Source organism: Heptranchias perlo, chromosome 20 (assembly GCF_035084215.1).
Source record: "Heptranchias perlo isolate sHepPer1 chromosome 20, sHepPer1.hap1, whole genome shotgun sequence".
Lineage (NCBI taxonomy): Eukaryota > Metazoa > Chordata > Chondrichthyes > Hexanchiformes > Hexanchidae > Heptranchias > Heptranchias perlo.
The window spans coordinates 12,945,682-12,966,460 of NC_090344.1; the positions used below are offsets into that span (position 1 = coordinate 12,945,682).

The 20,779-nt window shown below is 44.8% G+C and overlaps 1 pseudogene; it reads left to right on the forward strand.

Moving 5' to 3' along the window:
* The window catches only part of LOC137335924 (zinc finger protein 271-like), a 144,673-nt pseudogene that overhangs the window by 48,428 nt on the left and 75,466 nt on the right, over positions 1-20,779 (forward strand).

Below are 20,779 nucleotides of genomic sequence, written 5' to 3' on the forward strand. Positions count from 1 at the left end.
AGAGAGCGACAAAGAGACAGATAGGGATAGATGGAGGGACAGAGAGACAGTTAGAGCGGGAGACAGAGAAAGAAAGAGGCAGACAGGCAAACATAGGGATAGAGCGAGAGAAAGACAAAGGGAGAGAGAGAGAAAAAAACATACAGATAGACAAAGGGAGACAGACCGACAGACAGAGTGGGAGAGAGACACAGAGAGAGACAGAAAGGCAGACACGCAGGGTATAGAGAGTAGAGAGAGACAGAACGGGAGAGAGAGAGAGAGAAAGAGGGATGGAGAGAGAGATCTCGACAGACAGACAGCGACAGAAAGACAGAGAAAGCGAAAGAGAATGCTGGACAGATGGGGGAAGAGGGAAAGGGACAGAGAGAGCGACAAACAGATACACACGCATATAGACAGAAAGGGGGAAACGAGAGAGAAATGAAAAGAGATAGAAAGGCAGACACGCAGGGTATAGAGAGTAGAGAGAGACAGAACGGGAGAGAGAGAGAGAGAAAGAGGGATGGAGAGAGAGATCTCGACAGACAGGCAGCGACAGAAAGACAGAGAAAGCGAAAGAGAATGCTGGACAGATGCGGGAAGAGGGAGAGGGACAGAGAGAGACAAACAGATACACACGCATATAGACAGAACGGGGGAAACGAGAGAGAAATGAAAAGAGAAAAACAGAGGAAAAGAGAGCCAGAATGTGAATGAGAGAAAGAGCGATAAACAGAGAAGTGATAAGAGAGGTGAGAGAAGAAAACGAAAGAGATAAACCGAGAGAGAACAACAGAGTATAACAAAAAGAGAGAGAGAAAACCAGAGGGGCGGAGACCGAGACCAAAAGAGAAACAGAGAGTTTCAAGTAGTGTATGATCACTGTTCTATTTTCCGCATATACAATTCCCCTTCTACAATTCCCGCTCGAAGTTTCCCCCAACCAATACCTCTCACTTGCCTTCTGGAAATGAACGTTCTTGATCTCCCGCCATTGATCATTCCTCCCCTAGTAATCACATATATAGAATCATAGAAGGAGCACAGAAGGAGTTTATTCCCCCCCATCGTGCCTGTGCCAGCACGTTGGAACAGCTCTCCAATTAGTCCCACTCCCCTGCTTTTTCCCCATAGCCCTGCAATTTTTTCCCCTTCACGTATTTATCCAAAGACATTCTTAAAGTTATTAATGAATCTGCTTCCACCGCCCTTTCAGCCAGTTTTTTCCAGAACATAATAACTCGCTGCATGAAAAAGTCTCCTCATCATAGAATCATAGAGATTTACGGCTTAGAAGGAGGCTATTTGGCCGACCGTGTCTGTGCTGGCCGATAAAGAACTTTCCAGCCTAATCTCACTTTCCAGATCTTGGTCCTTCGCCTTGTAGGTTATGGCACTTCAAGTGCATATGCAAGCACCTTATAAGTCCAATGAGGGTTTCTGCCTCTACCTCCCTTTCAGGCAGTGAGTTCCAAACCCCACCACTCCCTGGGTGAATTATTTTTCCTCAGCTCCCCTCTAATCCTTCTACAAATTACTTTAAATCTATGTCCGCTGGTTATTGACCCCTCAGCTAAGAAAAAATAAGTCCTTCCTATCCACTCTATCTCGGCCTCTCATAGTTTTATATACAATTAAATCTCCCCTCAGCATCCTCCGTTCCAAAGAAAACAAAACCAGACTATCAAATCTTTCCTCATAGCTAAAATATTCCAGTCCTGGCAACATCCTCAGAATCTCCTCTGTATCCTCTCGAGTGCAATCAGATCGTTCCTGTAATGTGGTAACCAGAACTGTATGCAGTACTCTAGCCGTGGCCTAACTAGTGTTTTATACAGTTCAAGCATAACCTCGCTGCTCTTATATTCTATACCTCGGATAATAAAGGAAAGTATCCCGCATACCTTCTTAACCACATTATCTTCCTGTCCTGCTACCTTCAGGGATCCGTGGTCATGCACTTCAAGGTCCCGCTCTTCCTCTGCAGCTCTCAGTATCCTCCCGTTTATTGTATACTCCCTTGCCTTGTTCGCCCTCCCCAATTGCATTACCTCACACTTTTCCGAATTGAATTCAATTTGGCACCTTTCTGCCCACCTGATTAGTCCATTGATATTTCCCTGCAACCTACAGCATACTTCCTCACTATCAAAATATGGCCAGTTTTAGTATCATCTGCACACGAATTAATCATGCCCTCAACATTTAAGATTAAATCATTGATATGTACCACAAAAAGGAAAGGACCTGGTATTTAGCCGGGTGCAACCCCACTGGACACAGCCTTCCAGTCACAAAAATACCCATCGACCATTACCCTTTGCTTCCTGCCATTGAGCCAATTTTGGATCCAACTTACGACTTTCCCTTGGATTCCGTGGGCTTTTACTTTTCGGACCAGCCTGCCATGTGGGACTTTGTCAAAAGCCTTGCTAAAATCCACGGAGACGACATCAAATGCGTTACCCTCATTGGCCCTCCTCATTACCTCCTCAAATAAATCAATCAAGTTAGTCAGACACGGCGTTCCCTTAAAAAATACATGCTGACTGTCCTTGATTAATCCGTGCCTTTCTAAATCACGATTTTACTGTCCCTCAGAATTGTCTCTAATAATTTGCTCACCACCGAGGTTAGACGGACTGGCCTGTAATTACTCTGTCTATCCATCGCTCCCCTTTTATCAATGGCACGACTTTAGCAGTCCTCCAGTCCTCCTGCACCATCCCTGTATCCAATGAGGATTGGAAAATGATGGTCAGATCCTCCGCTATTCAGAGCCTCCCTTGCTTCTCTTAACAGCCTGCGATACATTTCCTTCGGGCCTGGCGATTTATCTACTTTCAAAGAAGCTAATCCCCTTAATACTAACTCCCTCACTATGTTTATCCCATCCGATATTTCACACTCCTCCTTAATAACTACAATATCTGCTTTGTCCCCCTCTTTTGTGAAGACAGAAGCAACGTATTCATTAAGAACCATACCCATATCTTCTGCACCCACACATAGGTTTACTTTTACAAACACACATAGGCATGGGAAGGAAGAGACGTTGTTAGACAGTGAGACAAACATCATAACACAGGCAGGCACAATGGGAGATTGCAATTATGGCAGAGTCAAAGTCAGAAGCAGATACATAGTTACAGAGAGCGAGATCAGGGAAGAGAGAGATAGAAGGGAAGAGGTAGGAAAACGCAAAATAATAGACAGTGACTGAGGAGACGAAATGTAAAGAGAACGAAAAATCATCAGAGACCACTAGAAAAACATAAAGACAGTCAGATATATAACGGAGAAATGGAGATAGTCAGCAAAAATACAGAAAGGGAAAAGAAAGAAGTGAAGAGACAGGGAGAAGGCAGAAAGTGGGCCAGAGGAAATAAATGATATGGGATGAGAAAAAAATTAAAATCGAAAGAAACACAAACACGGAGAGAGAACTCAAGGACAAAGGAAAAGTAACGATTAAATAAAATACAGAAAATTAAGACAGATTCACATAAAGAGGACGGAGTGCGTGTGGGGGAGAGATAGAAACAAAGCGATGCAGGAACTGAGTTACTCGGAGATGGAGAAAAATAAAGAGAGTTATTGAGACAGGAGAGAAAAATAAAAAGGGAAAAAAGCAGATACATATATATGAGATAAAGAGAAAGCAGACTGGGATGGAATAAGAGAGGGAGAAAGTAGACATGAATGGAATGAAAGAGAGAAAAAGCAGATATGGGTGGAATGAGAGAAGGAGAAAGCAGATATGGGTGGAATGAGAGAGGGAGAAAGCAGATATGGGTGGAATGAGAGAGGGAGAAAGCAGATATGGGTGGAATGAGAGAGGGAGAAAGAAGTTATTGGTGGAATGAGAGAGATAGAAAGCAGACATGGATGGAATGAGAGAGGGAGAAAGCAGACATGTGGAATGGGAGAGAGAGAGAGAAAGCAGACATGGATGGAATGAGAGAGGGAGAAAGCAGACATGTGGAATGGGAGAGAGAGAGAGAAAGCAGACATGGATGGAATGAGAGAGGGAGAAAGCAAACATGTGGAATGGGAGAGAGAGAGAGAAAGCAGACATGGATGGAATGAGAGAGGGAGAAAGCAGACATGGATGGAATGAGAGAGAGAGAAAGCAGATATTGGTGGAATGAGAGAGATAGAAAGCAGACATGGATGGAATGAGAGAGGGAGAAAGCAGATATGGATGGAATGAGAGAGGGAGAAAGCAAACATGTGGAATGGGAGAGAGAGAGAGAAAGCAGACATGGATGGAATGAAAGAGGGAGAAAGCAGACATGTGGAATGGGAGAGAGAGAGAGAAAGCAGACATGGATGGAATGAGAGAGGGAGAAAGCAGACATGGATGGAATGAGAGAGAGAGAAAGCAGATATTGGTGGAATGAGAGAGATAGAAAGCAGACATGGATGGAATGAGAGAGGGAGAAAGCAGACATGGATGGAATGAGAGAGGGAGAAAGCAAACATGTGGAATGGGAGAGAGAGAGAGAAAGCAGACATGGATGGAATGAAAGAGGGAGAAAGCAGACATGGATGGAATGAGAGAGAGGGAAAGCAGACGAGAGATAGAGAGAGACTGACAAAGCATTACAAAGTGATAGAAGTGGATAGGTAAATAGACAGAAGAAATCAAACCAAAGTAATTAGAGACTGAGAGAGGCAGAGCAGAAGAGAGTCAGATATAAAAAGTCTGTTTTGAGAAAGAGAGAAAGAGGAATAAAAAGCAAGAGAAAAATAGCAATCAGGAAAGAGGGGGTGACATACAAAGATTAAAACAGAGATAGAAAAAATGGAATGAAATAAAGAAACAGATGCAAAGAAGAGACAGATAATTCAACTGGAAACAGGAAGAGGTAGACAGAAGCAGAGCTGGAGAGCGTGACAAACAAACAGAATGAAACAAAAACAGATAAAAGGGAAGCATGAAGAAAGAGATGGAAGGAAAGGCAAGGGAAAAGTAGATAACTAGAGGGAAACAAGGACAGAGACAGAGGCAAACAGAAAGAGAAAGAAGGATACAGAGACAAGTAGAAAGATAAAACGACGAATGAAGTCAGAGAGAGGGAGACAACAAGAGAGAGACAGGGAGGCAGATGTATTCAAAGACAGAGAATGGAGTGAGAGAAGACAGACAGCGACTTGCAAACAGAGAGAGGGGGGCACGTGAAAAAGCCAAGAGTAACAGATCGAAAAAGATGGAAAAATAAGCAACAGCAGAGAGACAGAACTTAAAATAGAAGTGGAAAGAATAAGATAGAAAAACAGACTGAAGATAAACAGAGATAAACGATATACACAGAACACATACACAATGAAAGACGGACAAACATATAAAGTGCAGAAAGGTAGAATCGGGAGAGAGAATAAAACAGAGAAAGCATTATGTAACCAAACAAACTGTGCAATCAGCCTGGAGTGTGTGAGTGCTGACGAGCAGAACAGCAGCAGATGATGAAGGAGAGAGCGTTAATATTTGTTCTGGGGAAAGACTCTTGTGGATTTAATTTTGACAGTTCTAAAGGTGATGCCCGGAGGCTGCACAATAAAGTCCCTCAGTCTTGTGCACCTGACCCTGCCCATTACTTACTGCAGGAGTTTCCCAGCTGCTCCGTGCGGTAATAATTCATTTGGGAAACGAAAGACTGACATTAAATCGGCTTCAGCATGCCTGAAGGTAAAGAACTCTAAAAAGGCGGAAGGACTGTAAAAAGGATTGTTAATGGCATATTGTAAAACATCACATAGCACCATAGCAAAAAGAACGATTCCAGGAGTGCTAGAGGTAGTTTGGACACCTGCCGACTTGGTTACAATGAGAGAAATCAATTGAAGTGTCAATCAATCGTGGGTTGTATTTGTAGGAACATGTTGTTGACAAGCCACCGCCTCAGAGTGTTAACAAAACTCTTTAAAAGCGGGCAGAAGTTGAGTGGGGAGAGACATGGATCGACCATGACTGCTCCAACCTCACTTTTCGCTTTCTGACAGCACCACCTTATCTGGAATCTTTATGAGTGCTCGCTACCTCTCAGCTTGAAGCCTCGATGCAGGTTTACAGATTGCCGATGAAGCAGATGACCTGGCGACAAGAGAAAGCCACACTACACTACAACGGTATCCATCAAAATACCTGGAAACTTCCCTGCAAGCTTGAGCCAATCATGAGTATATAAACTTTCGTCAAGGGGTTAGTCTAAGATAGACATTTGATTTGTAAATCGTTATGCATGTTTGGAATTCAGAATGTGCTGTTTTATTATTGTTATAGCAATTCTAAACCGATCATAAACCCAAGACCTTGTTTAAATTCAAATATCAATGTTTCTAGTGTATTAATAATAAATGGTTGTTTTCTTTATAAAGCCATGGTTTGTGCCTGAAGTTTCTTTCGGGAAAAAGAGCCAATTAAGTTGAATATAGAATTAAACCTTGTGGAGATAAAAAGGCATTGCCCCAAATTAAACTTTAAAATCACTTTGCACCTTTTTGCACCTACCAATGTGTAGCTTTCCCAGTGAGCTATTGGATACTGTAATAAATCACAATGCACTCTTATCCCTTCTGCTGTGCTACTAATCTGGCACTGTTCTCCTATGTTATTGTTTCAGATTAAAAAGAAATATTAATACTTTAAAAATATGCCATATCAGAACTACTTTCAGATTGAATCCAATTTCCCTCTGATTTATTTCATAGAAGCTAGAATTTCATTCTCTAAACAAAATAGCTCATTTGACCTTTCCTCCGAATGTCTGCGCTCTCCTTCTCCGTAAGCATTATACCGATTAATCGAATGTTAATCCATTTTTTTTGCAGAAGTTCACATTTCGATGTTTAATTCCTTCGCTGCACTGCTGTCTTTGTGTTAAACACCAGTTAGTGCAAGTCTCATTCAGTTTATATCTTTAAATATAGTGCAACAGTGATGTAACAGGAACAGCAAATGAACCCTCTCTGTGTCTCTCACGATAATAAGCTCCGCCTTGCCCCTCGGAAAGATGGCTGCCTTACTCGTGACCATTTTGTTTAAGCTTCATGGCGACCATTTGTTTCAGGACAGTCATTTTGTTTTAGATTCATGGCGGCCATTTTTTTCACGTTCAGGGCGGGCGGCCATTTCTTTCAGGTTCATGACTTTGAAGTTGTTATTCGTAGTATTATAATATCGCAGGAGGAGGCCACTTGGCCCATTGTACCTCTGCTGGTCCTTTGAAAGGGCTATCCAATTAGTCCCATTTACCCCCCTACTCTTTCCACACAGCTTTACGGGGGTTTTGTAGCAGTTGCAGTAGTTGTTGTAATCTAGATTATATTTTTAGACAAGTTATTGTTGCTTTAAAATAAGGATTTCAGGAGAAACGTCCTTACCCTGCTGATCTGAATGGCCTGATGTTGTGTTGTATTCGATGTAATATAATTTGATATATATATATCATATTATGGAACCAAGTTGTTGTCGTGCCCTATAATAATTGCTTCTCAATTTTTTGCTCTTAAGATTCATCTGCTTTATAGACTGGACTTTGTTTCTGTGGATATAGGAAACATAGGAACGTAGGAACATGAGTCGGCCATTCAGATCCTCATGCCTGTTCCGCCATTTGATAAGATCATGGCTGATCTGTGATCTAACTCCATATGATTGAATTTTTTGAGGGGGTGACTAGGCGTGTGGATGAGGGTAACGCAGTGGATGTGATATACATGGATTTCAGTAAGGCCTTCGATAAAGTCCCCCACAGGAGACTGGTCAAGAAGGTACGAGCCCATGGAATCCAGGGTGCCTTGGCACTTTGGATACAAAACTGGCTTAGTGGCAGAAGGCAGAGGGTGATGGTCGAAGGTTGTTTTTGTGACTGGAAGCCTGTGGCCAGTGGGGTACCACAGGGATCGGTGCTGGGCCCCTTGCTGTTTGTGGTCTACATTAATGACTTGGATATGAATGTAAAAGGTATGATCAGTAAGTTCGCTGATGATACAAAGATTGGTATGGTGGTAAATAGTGAGGAGGATAGCCTCAGTCTGCAGGACGATATAGATGGGTTGGTCAGATGGGCGGAACAGTGGCAAATGGAATTTAACCCGGAAAAGTGCGAGGTGATGCACTTTGGAGGGACTAACAAGGCAAGGGAATACACAATGAATGGGAGGACCCTAGGCAAGACAGAAGGTCAGAGGGATCTTGGTGTGCAAGTTCACAGATCCCTGAAGGCGGCGGAACAGGTAGATAAGGTGGTAAAGAAGGCATATGGGATACTTGCCTTTATTAGCCGAGGCATAGAATATAAGAGCAAGGAGGTTATGATGGAGCTGTATAAAACACTGGTTAGGCCACAGCTGGAGTACTGTGTGCAGTTCTGGTCGCCACACTACAGGAAGGATGTGATCGCTTTGGAGAGGGTGCAGAGGAGATTCACCAGGATGTTACCAGGGCTGGAGCGCTTCAGCTATGAAGCGAGACTGGGAAGATTGGGTTTGCTTTCCTTGGAGCAGAGGAGGCTGAGGGGGGACATGATTGAGGTGTACAAAATTATGAGGGGCACAGATAGGATGGATACTAAGGAGCTTTTTCCCTTCGTTGAGGGTTCTATAACAAGGGGACATAGATTCAAGGTAAAAGGCGGGAGGTTTAGAGGGGATTTGAGAAAGAACTTTTTCACCCAGAGGGTGGTTGGAGTCTGGAACTCACTGCCTGAAAGGGTTGTGGAGGCAGGAACCCTCACAACATTCAAGAAGCATTTGGATGAGCACTTGAAATGCCATAGCATACAAGGCTACGGACCAAATGCTGGAATATGGGATTAGAGTAGACAGGGCTGATGGCCGGCGCGGACACGATGGGCCGAAGGGCCTCTATCCGTGCTGTATGACTCTATGACTCCATGACTCTATGACCTGCCTTTGGCCCATATCCCTTAATACCTTTGATTGCCAAAAAGCTATCTAACTCAGATTTAAATCCAGCAATTGAGCCAGTATCAATTGCCGTTTGCGGAAGAGAGTTCCAAACTTCTACAACCCTTTGTGTGTGGAAATGTTTTCTAATCTCGCTCCTAAAAGGTCTGGCTCTAATTTTTAGACTGTGCTCCATACTCCGAGAATCCCCAACCGGCGAAAATAGTTTCTCCCTATCCACCCTATCAGTTCCCCTTAATATCTTATAAAGTTCAATCAGATCACTCCTTAGGTTTCGAAACACCAGAGAATACAACCCCAATTTGTGTAATCTCTCCTCGTAACTTAACCCTTGAAGTCCGGGTATCATTCTAGTAAACCAACGCTGCACTCCCTCCAAAGCTAGTATGTCCTTCCAAAGGTGCAGTGCCCAGAACTGCTCACAGTACTCTCGGTGCAGTCTAACCAGGGTTTAGTATCGGTGCAGCATAACTTCTGCCCCCTTGTACTCCAGTCCTCTAGATATAAAGGCCAGCATTCCATTCGCCGTATTGATTACTTTCTGCACCTGTTCATGACACTGCAATGATCTTTGTACCTGAAACCTTCGGTCCCTTTGGCCCTCCACTGTTTTTAACTTTTGAACATTTAGAAAGTACCCTGTTCTATCTTTTCTTGATCCAAAATGGATGACCTCACATTTGTTTGCATTGAATTCCATTTGCCAGTGTTTTGCCCATTCACCTAATCTATCAATATCGCTTTGTAATTTTATGTTTTCATCTACACTGCTTACAATGCCACCAATCTTTGTGTCATCGGCAAACTTAGATATGAGACTTTCTATGCCTTCATCTAAGTCGTTAATAAATATTGTGAATAATTGAGGCCCCAAGACAGATCCCTGCGGAACTCCACGAGTCACATCCTGCCAATGTGAGTACCTACCCATTATCCCCACCCTCCGCCCCTTTCGCTCTGCCAACTTCCTAACCAAGTCCGTACTTTTCCCTCGATTCCATGGGCTTCTATCTTAGCTAACAGTCTCTTATGTGTGACCTTATCAAATGCCTTCTGGGAGTCCATATAACTAACATCCATTGACATTCCCCTGTTCACTACTTTAGTCACCTCTTCAAAAAATTCAATCAGGTTTGTCAGGCACGACCTACCTTTCACAAATCCATGCTGGCTCTCTCTGATTTACTGAAAATTCTAGAGGCGCTCAGTCACCCTATTCTTAATTATAGATTCCAGCATTTTCCCCACAACAGATGGCTAACTGGTTTATAATTCCCCGGTTTCCCTGTCTCTTCTTTCTTAAAAAGTGAATTGACATGTGCAATTTTCCAATCTAGAGGGACAGTTCCTGAGTCTAGAGAACTTCGAAAGATTATAGTTAGGGCATCCGCAATGTGCTCACCTACTTCCTTTAAAATCCTGGGATGGAACCCATCGGGTCCTGGGGATTTGTCACTCTTTAGGGCTGTTATTTTCTTCATTACTGTTGTTTTACTTATGTTAATTTTATCGAGTCCCTGCCCCGATGCAATATTAGTTTTCTTGGGATTTCCGGCATGCTATCCTCTTTCTCTGCTGTAAATACTGAAGCAAAGTAATTGTTCAACATGTCCGCCATTTCCCCATTGTCAAAGATAATAGCCCCACTTTCAGTTTTTAAGGGGCCAACAGTGCTCCTGACCACCCTCTTTTTCCTAATATAACGTATTGGTTTTGATATCCCTTGCGAGTTTCTTTTCATACTCTCTTTTTTTATCTCTTACTATCTGTTTTGTGACCTTTTGTTGATCTTGGTATCTTTCCCATTCGCCAGGATCTGTGCAATTTTTTGCCTTTTTGTATGCCCTTTCCTTATGTCTTATACTGTCCCTTACCTCTTTAGTTGTCTATGGCTGTTTTTCTTTTGTCAAGTAGAGTTCTTGCCCCACAGAGGTGTAAACCGATTCTGTATATCGTTAAATGTTTCTTTAAACATTTCCCACTCATCATCAATCGTTGTCCCCATTAACATATTTGCCCAGTTTACTGTGGACAGTCTTTGTCTCATCCCATTGAAGTCGGCCTCACCCAAATATAGAATCTTAGCAGCTGACTCATTTTTTTCCCTTTCAAACACCACATTGAACTCGATCATGTTATGATCACTATTGGCTAGATGTTCATTACTTATTACTAAATCTAGTATGGCTTGCCCCCTTGTTGCCTCTAGGACATACTGCTGTAGAAAACTATCCCGGACACACTCAAGAAATTCACTACCTTTCTGACAGTTGCTCGTCTGCTTTTCCCAATCTATATGAAGGTTAAAGTCTCCCATTAAGACCACAATGCCTTTGCTACACGCTTGGCTAATCTCTGCATTTATACAATCTTGCACTTCAGAGCTGCTGCCAGGGGTCCTATATACAACTCCCACTATATTCTTAGATGCTTTCCTATTTCTCAATTCAACCCATAAAGTCTCTGTTGGTTGCTTATCTCTCGTTATATCCTCCTTTATCATTGAAGTGATTTCATCTCTAATCACGAAGGCGACTCCTCCCCCTTTCCGTTTTCCCTATCTCTCCTGTAGACCTTATAACCCGGTATATTTAGTTCCCAATCCTGACCATCCTGCAGCCATGTCTCAGTGATAGCTATCATGTCATACCCTCCAATTTGAATTTGAACCTGTAGTTCATTTAATTTATTCCTTATATTCCGTGCATTTGTATATAGAACTCTTAGTTGGGCCACACACCCGAGCCTGATCTTCAGCTTTGATGTTGGGTTAATCGCCTTACGCCTTCTAGTTTTTACTTTATCTGTAGTGCCTAAAGTACACTTTCCTTCCGCTGCTCTACACGTTTCCTTTTCACTTGTTCTTGAACAACTGTTTGTGCTATTTGTATTGTAAATTTCCCCTGGGTCTTCCCCTCTTTTGCTGCTCTCAATTTTACTCCCTTCTGACTCCCCGCTCAGGTTCCCACCACGCTGCCACTCTAATTTAATGCTTCCCCATCAGCACTAGCAAACACCCCCCCACCCCGCCCCCCACCGAAGACATTGGTCCCGGTCCTGCTCGGGTGTAACCCGTCAGGCTTGTACAGGTCTCACCTTCCCCAGAACCGGTCCCAATGTCCCAGGAATCTAAATCCCTCCCTCCTACACTATCCCTGCAGCCACGCATTCATCCGGTCGATTCTCCTCTTCCCATACTCACTAGCACGTGGCACCGGTAGTAATCCTGAGATCACTACCTTTGAAGTCCTGCTTTTTAATTTATCTCCTAACTCCTTAAATTCACCTTGCAGGACCTCATCCTTTTTTTACCTATGTCGTTGGTACCAATATGGACCACGACTACTGGCTGTTCACCCTTCCCCTGCAGCCGCTCCGCGACATCCTTGACCCTAGCACCAGGGAGGCAACATACCAACCTGGAGTCACGTTTACGTTCGCAGAAACGCCTATCTGTTCCCCTTACAATTGAATCTCCTATCACTATAGCTCTGCCACTCTTCTTCCTCCCCTCCTGTACAGCAGAGCCACCCCTGGTGCCACGAACTTGGCCCTTGCTGCTTTCCCCTGATAAGCCATCTCCCCCAACAGTATCCAAAGCAGAATATCTGTTTGAGAGGGAGATGTCCCCAGGGGAGTCCTGCTCTACCTGCCTCATCCTTTTACTCTGCCTGGCGGTCACCCATTTCCTTTCTGCCTGCGTAATATTTACCTGCGTTGTGACCACCTCACTGAACGTGCTATCCACGATAGTCTCAGCATCGCGGATGCTCCACAGTGAATCCACCCGCAGCTCCAGCTCCGAAATACAGTTAGCCAGTTGCTGCAGCTGGACACACTTCCTGCACACGTGGTCGCCAGGGACTCTCCTCCCGCTCTCGGTCTTTCCTTTTATACTGTACTCACCACTCTGACTCTCCTGCCTCACCTGTGACGTCGCACAGTAGTTTTCTCTTGTTGCAGGTCTGCTGCTGCTTTTATTCCCTAATCTGAGTCTTCTGCTGCTCTGGTCCACTGCCGCTCTGCGGAAAAAGTTAGGAAAATCAAGGCAAAGCAGCACCTCCTTCCCCCACTTCACCAAACTCCCACACTTACCAAACTCTCAGCATTTCACTCTGTGTTGGTCACTCCTACTGTTCCAGCACTAGAAAGGGATGATGTACTTGTCGGTTCAAAGGCAGCAACTATTTGGTGAGAATCAAGGAACAATTGAGGAGCTATTACGCTGCTGGATGCACAATATATGCGACCAAATAGTGGGAAGGAGATAGAGCAGTAAGTTGGGATGCCAATTTCAGATAGATGCAATAATTTTAGTGTAGTGATAATGGGGGACTTTATTTATCCTAATATGGACTGGGAAAGTATCAGTGTAAACTCAAAGAGGGCGAGCAATTCCTGAAATGTGCAGAGGAGAACTTTTTGATTGATACGTTTTCAGCCCAACAAGGAAGAACGCAGTGCTGGATCTAATTCTGGGGAATGAAGTAGGACAAAAGAAGTATGATTCCGTGGGGAAGCATTTGGGAAACAGTATGCACAATATCATTACGTTTAGAGTAGTTTTGGAAAAAGCAAGGAAAAATCAAATATAAAATACTCAACTGGAGCAGACCTAATTTCTGCAAGTTGATAAGGGATTGGGTCCAGGTGGATTGGAATCAGTTATTGGCAGGTAAATAGTCAATGATCAGTTGGAGACTTTGAATGAGGTGATAGTTCGGTTAGATACGAGACACATTCCCACGAGGGGAAAGGAAGGGCAACCAAAGCTAAAGCTGCTTGGATGACAAAAGAGCATTTCAGGCAGCATTTTGTACATTTCCAAATACCAATCTCCCGTCACGTGCGCCAACGGTTCTCAAGAACAACCTCGTCACCTGCTCGCTGACAGATACAAAGCGGCCACAATCTGCTTCAGTGAGATGAAATCCGAGAGCGGTTTCAAGGTCAATTGCAATTGCGAGCAAAATGTATTCAGAGGACGTGTCGGTCACTGAGGTACCTTTAAAATTCCTAATAGTTTGAACAGTAGTTCAAGATCAAAAGACCAGGGAAAAATGAAGACTCCTTGAAGATGTGAACGCGGGATCTTTCGCATATTTTAATCATCAACCCCGAAGTGAGAATCAGTCCCCGTGACCAACCCTTCTCTGTTTATTCCGCGGTCTCAGTTTCCAGAAGCACAATATGGACTGGGACATTTTTTAACACTTGGATTCTTTGTTACTTTTAAAAGGACACCCAGGCGGACCGATTGAAATTGTAGTTTTCTGTTCAGCAAAGTTTGAATCCTATCGCTGAACCTGGGTTTTTCTATTATTCTATTTGCTTCTATTTCCAAAATCTCGATGAGAGAGTTCCAAGCCTCCGTTTGTAAATAAAACGAATCGAATCTTGGTTGACGACTTGTGTGTGGGAAACGGTCATTGAGAATTATTTGCCATTGGAACTTTACTATTTGGATTTCACTGACCGATGGCGAGGTGACCGAGTGATTAAGGCGATTGTGCTTTGCACGAGCGGGTTCGAACCAAATTCTTGTCGATGCTTCTTTTCTTGGACCCAAATTACAAACAGCTCACAAACGGCAGTGGCATGAATTGAGTGAGTGCGTGTCATATTATTCCTGCACTGCCACTTTTAAAGATCCGAGTACCTGCACCCTTACATCCGAGTATGTATACCCTGACACCGGAGTATCTGCACGCGTTAACTTATTAACTGTTCCCAATCACATTTAACAGCATCGGGAAACCTAAACAAGAACAAAGAGAGAAGAAATTGGATTTATAATTTTGAGTAATATAAGGACACAATTTTATCTACGGTACTTCAAGGGAGATTTGGGCAAAGTGGGCGCTGAATCTCAGAAACACTCCCTCGTGTGACTACATGGTGCAAGTGCATTAAATGGCTCGTTTTACGAGGGGTATGATTCTCGCTTTGGTTTGGTTATTTAAAAATTTGCGAGCGGTCACGGGTTCAAATCCCCGATAAGCCCTCATTTTCCGCATGACTTTTGATCTTGAGCTGCTGTTCCAACTGGCAGGATCTTTCGAGGCATCCCAATGGCCTCAGGTCCTCTGAATGCATTCTGCTCGCAATTGCAATCGACCTTCAAACCGCTCTTGGATTTTATTTCACTGAAGCAGAATATGGCCGCTTTGTATCTGTCAGCATGGAGGTGACAAGTTTGGGATTGCGAACCGCGGGCATACGTAGAGGGACATTGGTATGCAGAATGTACAAAATGCTGTCTCAAATGCTCTTCATCGTCCAGGGAGCTCTAGCTTTCCATGCCCCATCTTTCCCCGAGTAAGAATGTGTCCAGTCTGTACCCGAACTATCTCCTCGGTGAAAGCCTCCCATTGCTCATTTACTGTTTTACCTGCCAATCTTTGATTCCAATCCACCTGGACCCGATTCCTTTTCAACTCGCTGAAATTCGCTCTCCGCCAGTTGAGTACTTTCATATTTGATTTTTCCTTGCATTGTCCATAACTACACTAAACCTGCTCCAAATTCTCCCCCATTGAATCATGCTCCACTTGCCCCACTTCATTCCCCAGAACTAGATCCAACACTGCTTCCTTCCTCGTTGGGCTGAAAACATATGGATTAAGAAAGTTCTCTTGTACACATTTCAGGAATTGCTCCCCATCTTTCCCTTTGCACTGCTATTTCCAAGTCTATATTAGGTTAAATGAAGTCCCCCATTATCACTACTCTGATCTTCCTGCATTTCTCTGCAATTTGCCTCTCTACCTCCTTCCCACTATTTTATCCCCAATAGTATGCACCCAGCAACGTAATAGCTCCTCAATTGTTCCTTAATTCTAAACAAATAGATTCTGTATTTGAACCCTTAAGCGCGGCGTCCCTTTCTACCACTGTAACAGTATTTTTGATCAATAGTGACTGCTCCCATCTCCGCTCCCTCCTTTTTCCCTTTTCCTCTCTTTCCTGAATACATTGTAACCAGGAATATCTAAATGGCCATTGCTCCGCTTGTTCGAGCCAGGTCTCCATTATTGTCACTATATCATAATCCCATGTTTCTGCTTGTGTCTGCAGCTCACCAACCTTATTTACCAAGTGTGTTAATCACATCAGGCCATAAAGTCAGGACAAGGTCTATTGCCCAGTTAAATGTTCTATATACTAATGCACGGAGCATAAGAAATAAAGCAAGTGAATTCGAAGCGCAAATTCAGCTCATAGTGCATGACGTAGTGTTCATCACTGAGACCTGGATACAAACTGGGCATGACTGGGAGATAAATATTTCAGGTTATAAGTCCTTTAGAAAGGATATGGACATTGGAAAAGGTGAGAGAGTAGCGATATTGATGAGGGACACTATTACAGCATTAGAAAGAGGGGATATCAGTAAAGGTGGGTAGAATTGAGTAACAGAACAGGATGCAAGGCTTTGGTGGGAGTTGTTTATAGTCCTCCGGATTGCAGTGATAAAGTAGCAGGATACACAGAAACGGAGAATTGTTTTCACCCAGAGGGTGGTGGGGGTCTGTAACTCACTGCCTGAAAAGGTGGTAGAGGCAGAAACACTGAACTCATTTAAAAAGTACTTGGATGTGCATTTGAAGTGCCGCAACCTCCAGGACAATGGACCAAGTGCTGAAAAGTGTGATTAAGCTGGATAGCTCTTTTTCGGCCGGCACGGACACGATGGGCCGAATAGCTTCCTTCTGTGCTGTAACTTTCTATGATTCTATGATTCCGTGTGCAGGAAGGGATTCACTCAGTCATCACACGTGCTGAGACACCAAAGAGTTCATAGATGACTGCAGGGGTTGGATTCTGTTGTTAATCAAATCCAGGACTGGATGTTCATTATGACAGTTGGGGTTTGTTTCTGCTGATGTTAATAACCTCTATAACTGAGCTGGAGTTTAATATTCTTGATATCTGTTAAATAAATCAGCTTTGTTTCAAACACATTGTTGTAGATTTTGTTCTTTCCCACCTGACTGTTTAGCATCACCTGACTGGAGCTCAGAAAGTACAATCTGGGGGGAGGATCGCCCGGTGGGAACAGAACTTCAGCCTGGACACAGTCCTTCAGGGCCACACTGAGAGGGGCAAACGGCACTTTGGACTTTCTTGTCTCTCTTCACTGACAGCAAAGTCGCCGTGCGGCGTCCAGTGTAAAAATGACTGGTCATTATTCTATGAAGATTTATCCTGTTTGTGTGACAGTCCTGTGTCTCCCATTTAAGGCAGGTTTTAAGTCATTTAAAATAAACCCGTTTAAAATAAATGGCTTAAAGTCTGCATGAAAATAGCAGAGGGAGGAGTTCACAGGAGCCTGTTAAATGCTGGTACAATTATACTTTTTTTTTATTCGCTCATGGGATGTGGGCGTCGCTGGCAAGACCAGCATTTATTGCCCATCAATAATTGCCCTTGAGAAGGTGGTGGTGAGTCGCCTGCTTGAACCGCTGCAGTCCATGTGGTGAAGGTTCTCCCAAAGTGCTGTTAGGAAGGGAGTTCCAGGATTTTGACCCATCGACGATGGAGGAACGGCGATATATTTCCAAGTCGGGATGGTGTGTGACTTGCAGGGGAACGTGCAGGTGGTGATGTTCCCATGTGCCTACTGCTCTTATCCTTCTTGGTGGTAGAGGTCGCGGGTTTGGGAGGTGCTGTCGAAGAAGCCTTGGCGAGTTGCTGCAGAGCATCCTGTGGATGGTACACACTGTAGCCCCAGTGCGCCGGTGGTGAAGGGAGTGAATGTTTATGGTGGTGGATGGGGTGCCAATCAAGCGGGCTGCTTTATCTTGGATGGTGTCGAGCTTCTTGAGTGTTGTTGGAGCTGTAGTCATCCAAGCAAGTGGAGAGTATTCCATCACACTCCTGACTTGTGCCTTGTAGATGGTGGAAAGGCTTTGGGGAGTCAAGAGGTGAGTCACTCGCCGTAGAATACCAAGCCTCTGACCTGCTCTGATCGCCACAGTATTTATATGGCTGGTCCAGTTAAGTTTCTGGTCAATGGTGACCCCCTGGATGTTGATGGTGAGGGATTCGGCGATGGCAATACTCTTGAATGTCAAGGGGAGGTGGTTAGACTCTCTTTTGTTGGAGATGGTCATTGCCTGGCACTTGTCTGGCGCGAATGTTACTTGCCACTTCTGCGCCCAAGCCTGGATGTTGTCCAGGTCTTGCTGCATGCAGGCTCGGACTGCTTCATTATTTGAGGGGTTGCGAATGGAACTGAACACTGTGCAGTCATTAGCGAACATCCCCATTTCTGATCTTATGATGGAGGGAAGGTCATTGATGAAGCAGCTGAAGATGGTTGGGCCTAGGACACTGCCTTGAGGACCTCCTGCAGCAATGCCCTGGGGCTGAGATGATTGGCCTCCAACAATCACTACCATCTTCCTTTGCGCTAGGTATGACTCCAGCCACTGGAGACTTTTCCCCCTGATTCCCATTGACTTCAATTTTACCAGGGCTCCTTGGTGCCACACTCGGTCAAATGCTGCCATGTCAAGGGCAGTCACTCTCACCTCACCTCTGGAGTTCAGCTCTTTTGTCCATGTTTGGACCAAGGCTGTAATGAGGTCTGGAGCCGAGTGGTCCTCGCAGAACCCAAACTGAGCATCGGTGAGAAGGTAATTGGTGAGTAAGTGCCGCATGATAGCACTGTCGACGACACCTTCCATCACTTTGCTGATGATTGAGAGTAGACTGATGGGGCGGTAATTGGCCGGATTGGATTTGTCCTGCTTTTTGTGGACAGGACATACCTGGGGAATTTTCCACATTGTCGGTTAGATGCCAGTGTTGTCGCTGTATTGGAAAAGCTTGGCTGGAGGTGCAGCTAGTTCCGGAGCACAAGTTTTCAGCACTACAGCTGGGATGTTTTCGGGGCCCATAGCCTTTGCTGTATCCAGTGCACTCAGCCGTTTCTTGATATCACGTGGAGTGAATCGAATTGGCTGAAGACTGGCTTCTGTGATAGTGGGGATATCGGGAGGAGGTAGAGATGGATCATCCACTCGGCACTTCTGGCTGAAGATGTTTGAAAACGCTTCAGCCTTGTCTTTTGCACTCACGTGCTGGACTCCGCCATCATTGAGGATGGGGATGTTTGCAGAGCCTCCTCCTCCCGTTAGTTGTTTAATTGTTCACCACCATTCACGACTGGATGTGGCAGGACTGCAGAGCTTTGATCTGATCCGTTAGTTGTGGAATCGCTTAGCTCTGTCTACAGCATGTTGCTTCCGCTGTTTAGCACGTATGTAGTCCTGAGTTGCAGCTTTACCAGGTTGGCACCTCATTTTTAGGTACCCCTGGTGCTGCTCCCGGCTGCTCTTCTACAATCCTCATTGAACCAGGGCTGATCTCCTGGCTTGTTGGTAATGATAGAGTGAGGAATATGCTGGGCCATGAGGATACAGATTGTGCTGGAATTCAAATCTGCTGCTGCTGATGGCCCACAGCGCCTCATGGATGCCCAGTTTTGAGCTGCTCGATCTGTTCTGAATCTATCCCATTTAGGGTAAGAGACGGCGGGAGCGGGGGATTAATGAAACCCGCGGTTGGGCAGGGATTCTTCATAAACAACTAGCGTATGTCTCAATCCCCGAATAAAAACCGACAGGTCCCGCGTTTGCTCCCATCGAGTCGGCAGCTGCGGGGCTTTCTCCCGCTCACAGGCTCAGGTTACCGGCCGCCATTTTGGTTCAGTGCGCAGCAGAACTGCGCATGCGCAGCCATCTTTTGATCGGAGCAAAGAGTGGGCGGGGCTTCAGGGTCCCAGTGACCTGGAGAGGAAATCATTGCCTCATTTATTTTACTCTCACTCTGCCCACAGGGGATTTATCACCATCTCTCCTCAAGGACTCTGTAAGTGGTCGGGTTACGGTTTGTATCCCAGCAGAATTGTAGCAGAAGAGACCTATATTTGGGCCCCCATGTGCAGTCCCAGGGTGAGAATCCCCGTGTACGGGCCCCGGAGTCAGACTCCCCACGTACAGTCCCAGGGTTGGAATTCCAGAAGAATTGGAGAGGGAAGCTGCAATGGGCAGCAAATTAATGACTTAAAGAGCAGCTGTTGATGTTGGGGTAAAGGAAACGGGGAGCAAGGGGGATCCATGTGGAGTGTTGGAGGCGCAGGCATGGACACATGGCTGCAGGGTATCACTCGTGTAATGTGAGGAGAGACCATGGAGAGATGGGAGAGGGAGGATGTGAGGTGTTTCCTGGGACATGACAAAGATAGCTTTCGTCTTTGATCTGCCCTGGGAGTGTTTGATGGGACAGTTTAGAGGGAGCTTTACTCTGTATCTAACCCATGCTGCACCTGCCCCATGAGTGTTTGATGGGACAATGTAGATGGAGCTTTACTCTGTATCTAACCCATGCTGCACCTGCCCTATGAGTGTTTGATGAGACAGTGTGGAGGGAGCTTTACTCTGTAACTAACCCGAGCTGTACCTGCCCTGGGAGTGTTTGATGGGACAGTGCAGAGAAACATAGGAGCAGGCCATTCAGCTCCTCAAGCCTGTTCTGCCATTCAATGAGATCATGTCGGATCTGTATCTTACTCCATCTACCCACCTTGGTTCCGTAACCCTTAATACCCTTGCCTGACAAAAGTCTCGATATCTCAGTTTTGAAATTTTCAATTGATCTCCAGCCTCAACAACTTTTTGGAGGCGAGAGTTCCAGATTTCCACTTCACTTTGTGTCAAATAATGCTTTCTAACATCACCCCTGAACGACAGAGATCTAACTTTAATGTCATGCCCCCGTACTCTGGACACTCGCACTAGAGGAAATAGTTTGTCCCCATCTGCCCGATCAGATCCTTTAATCGTCTTAAACAGAT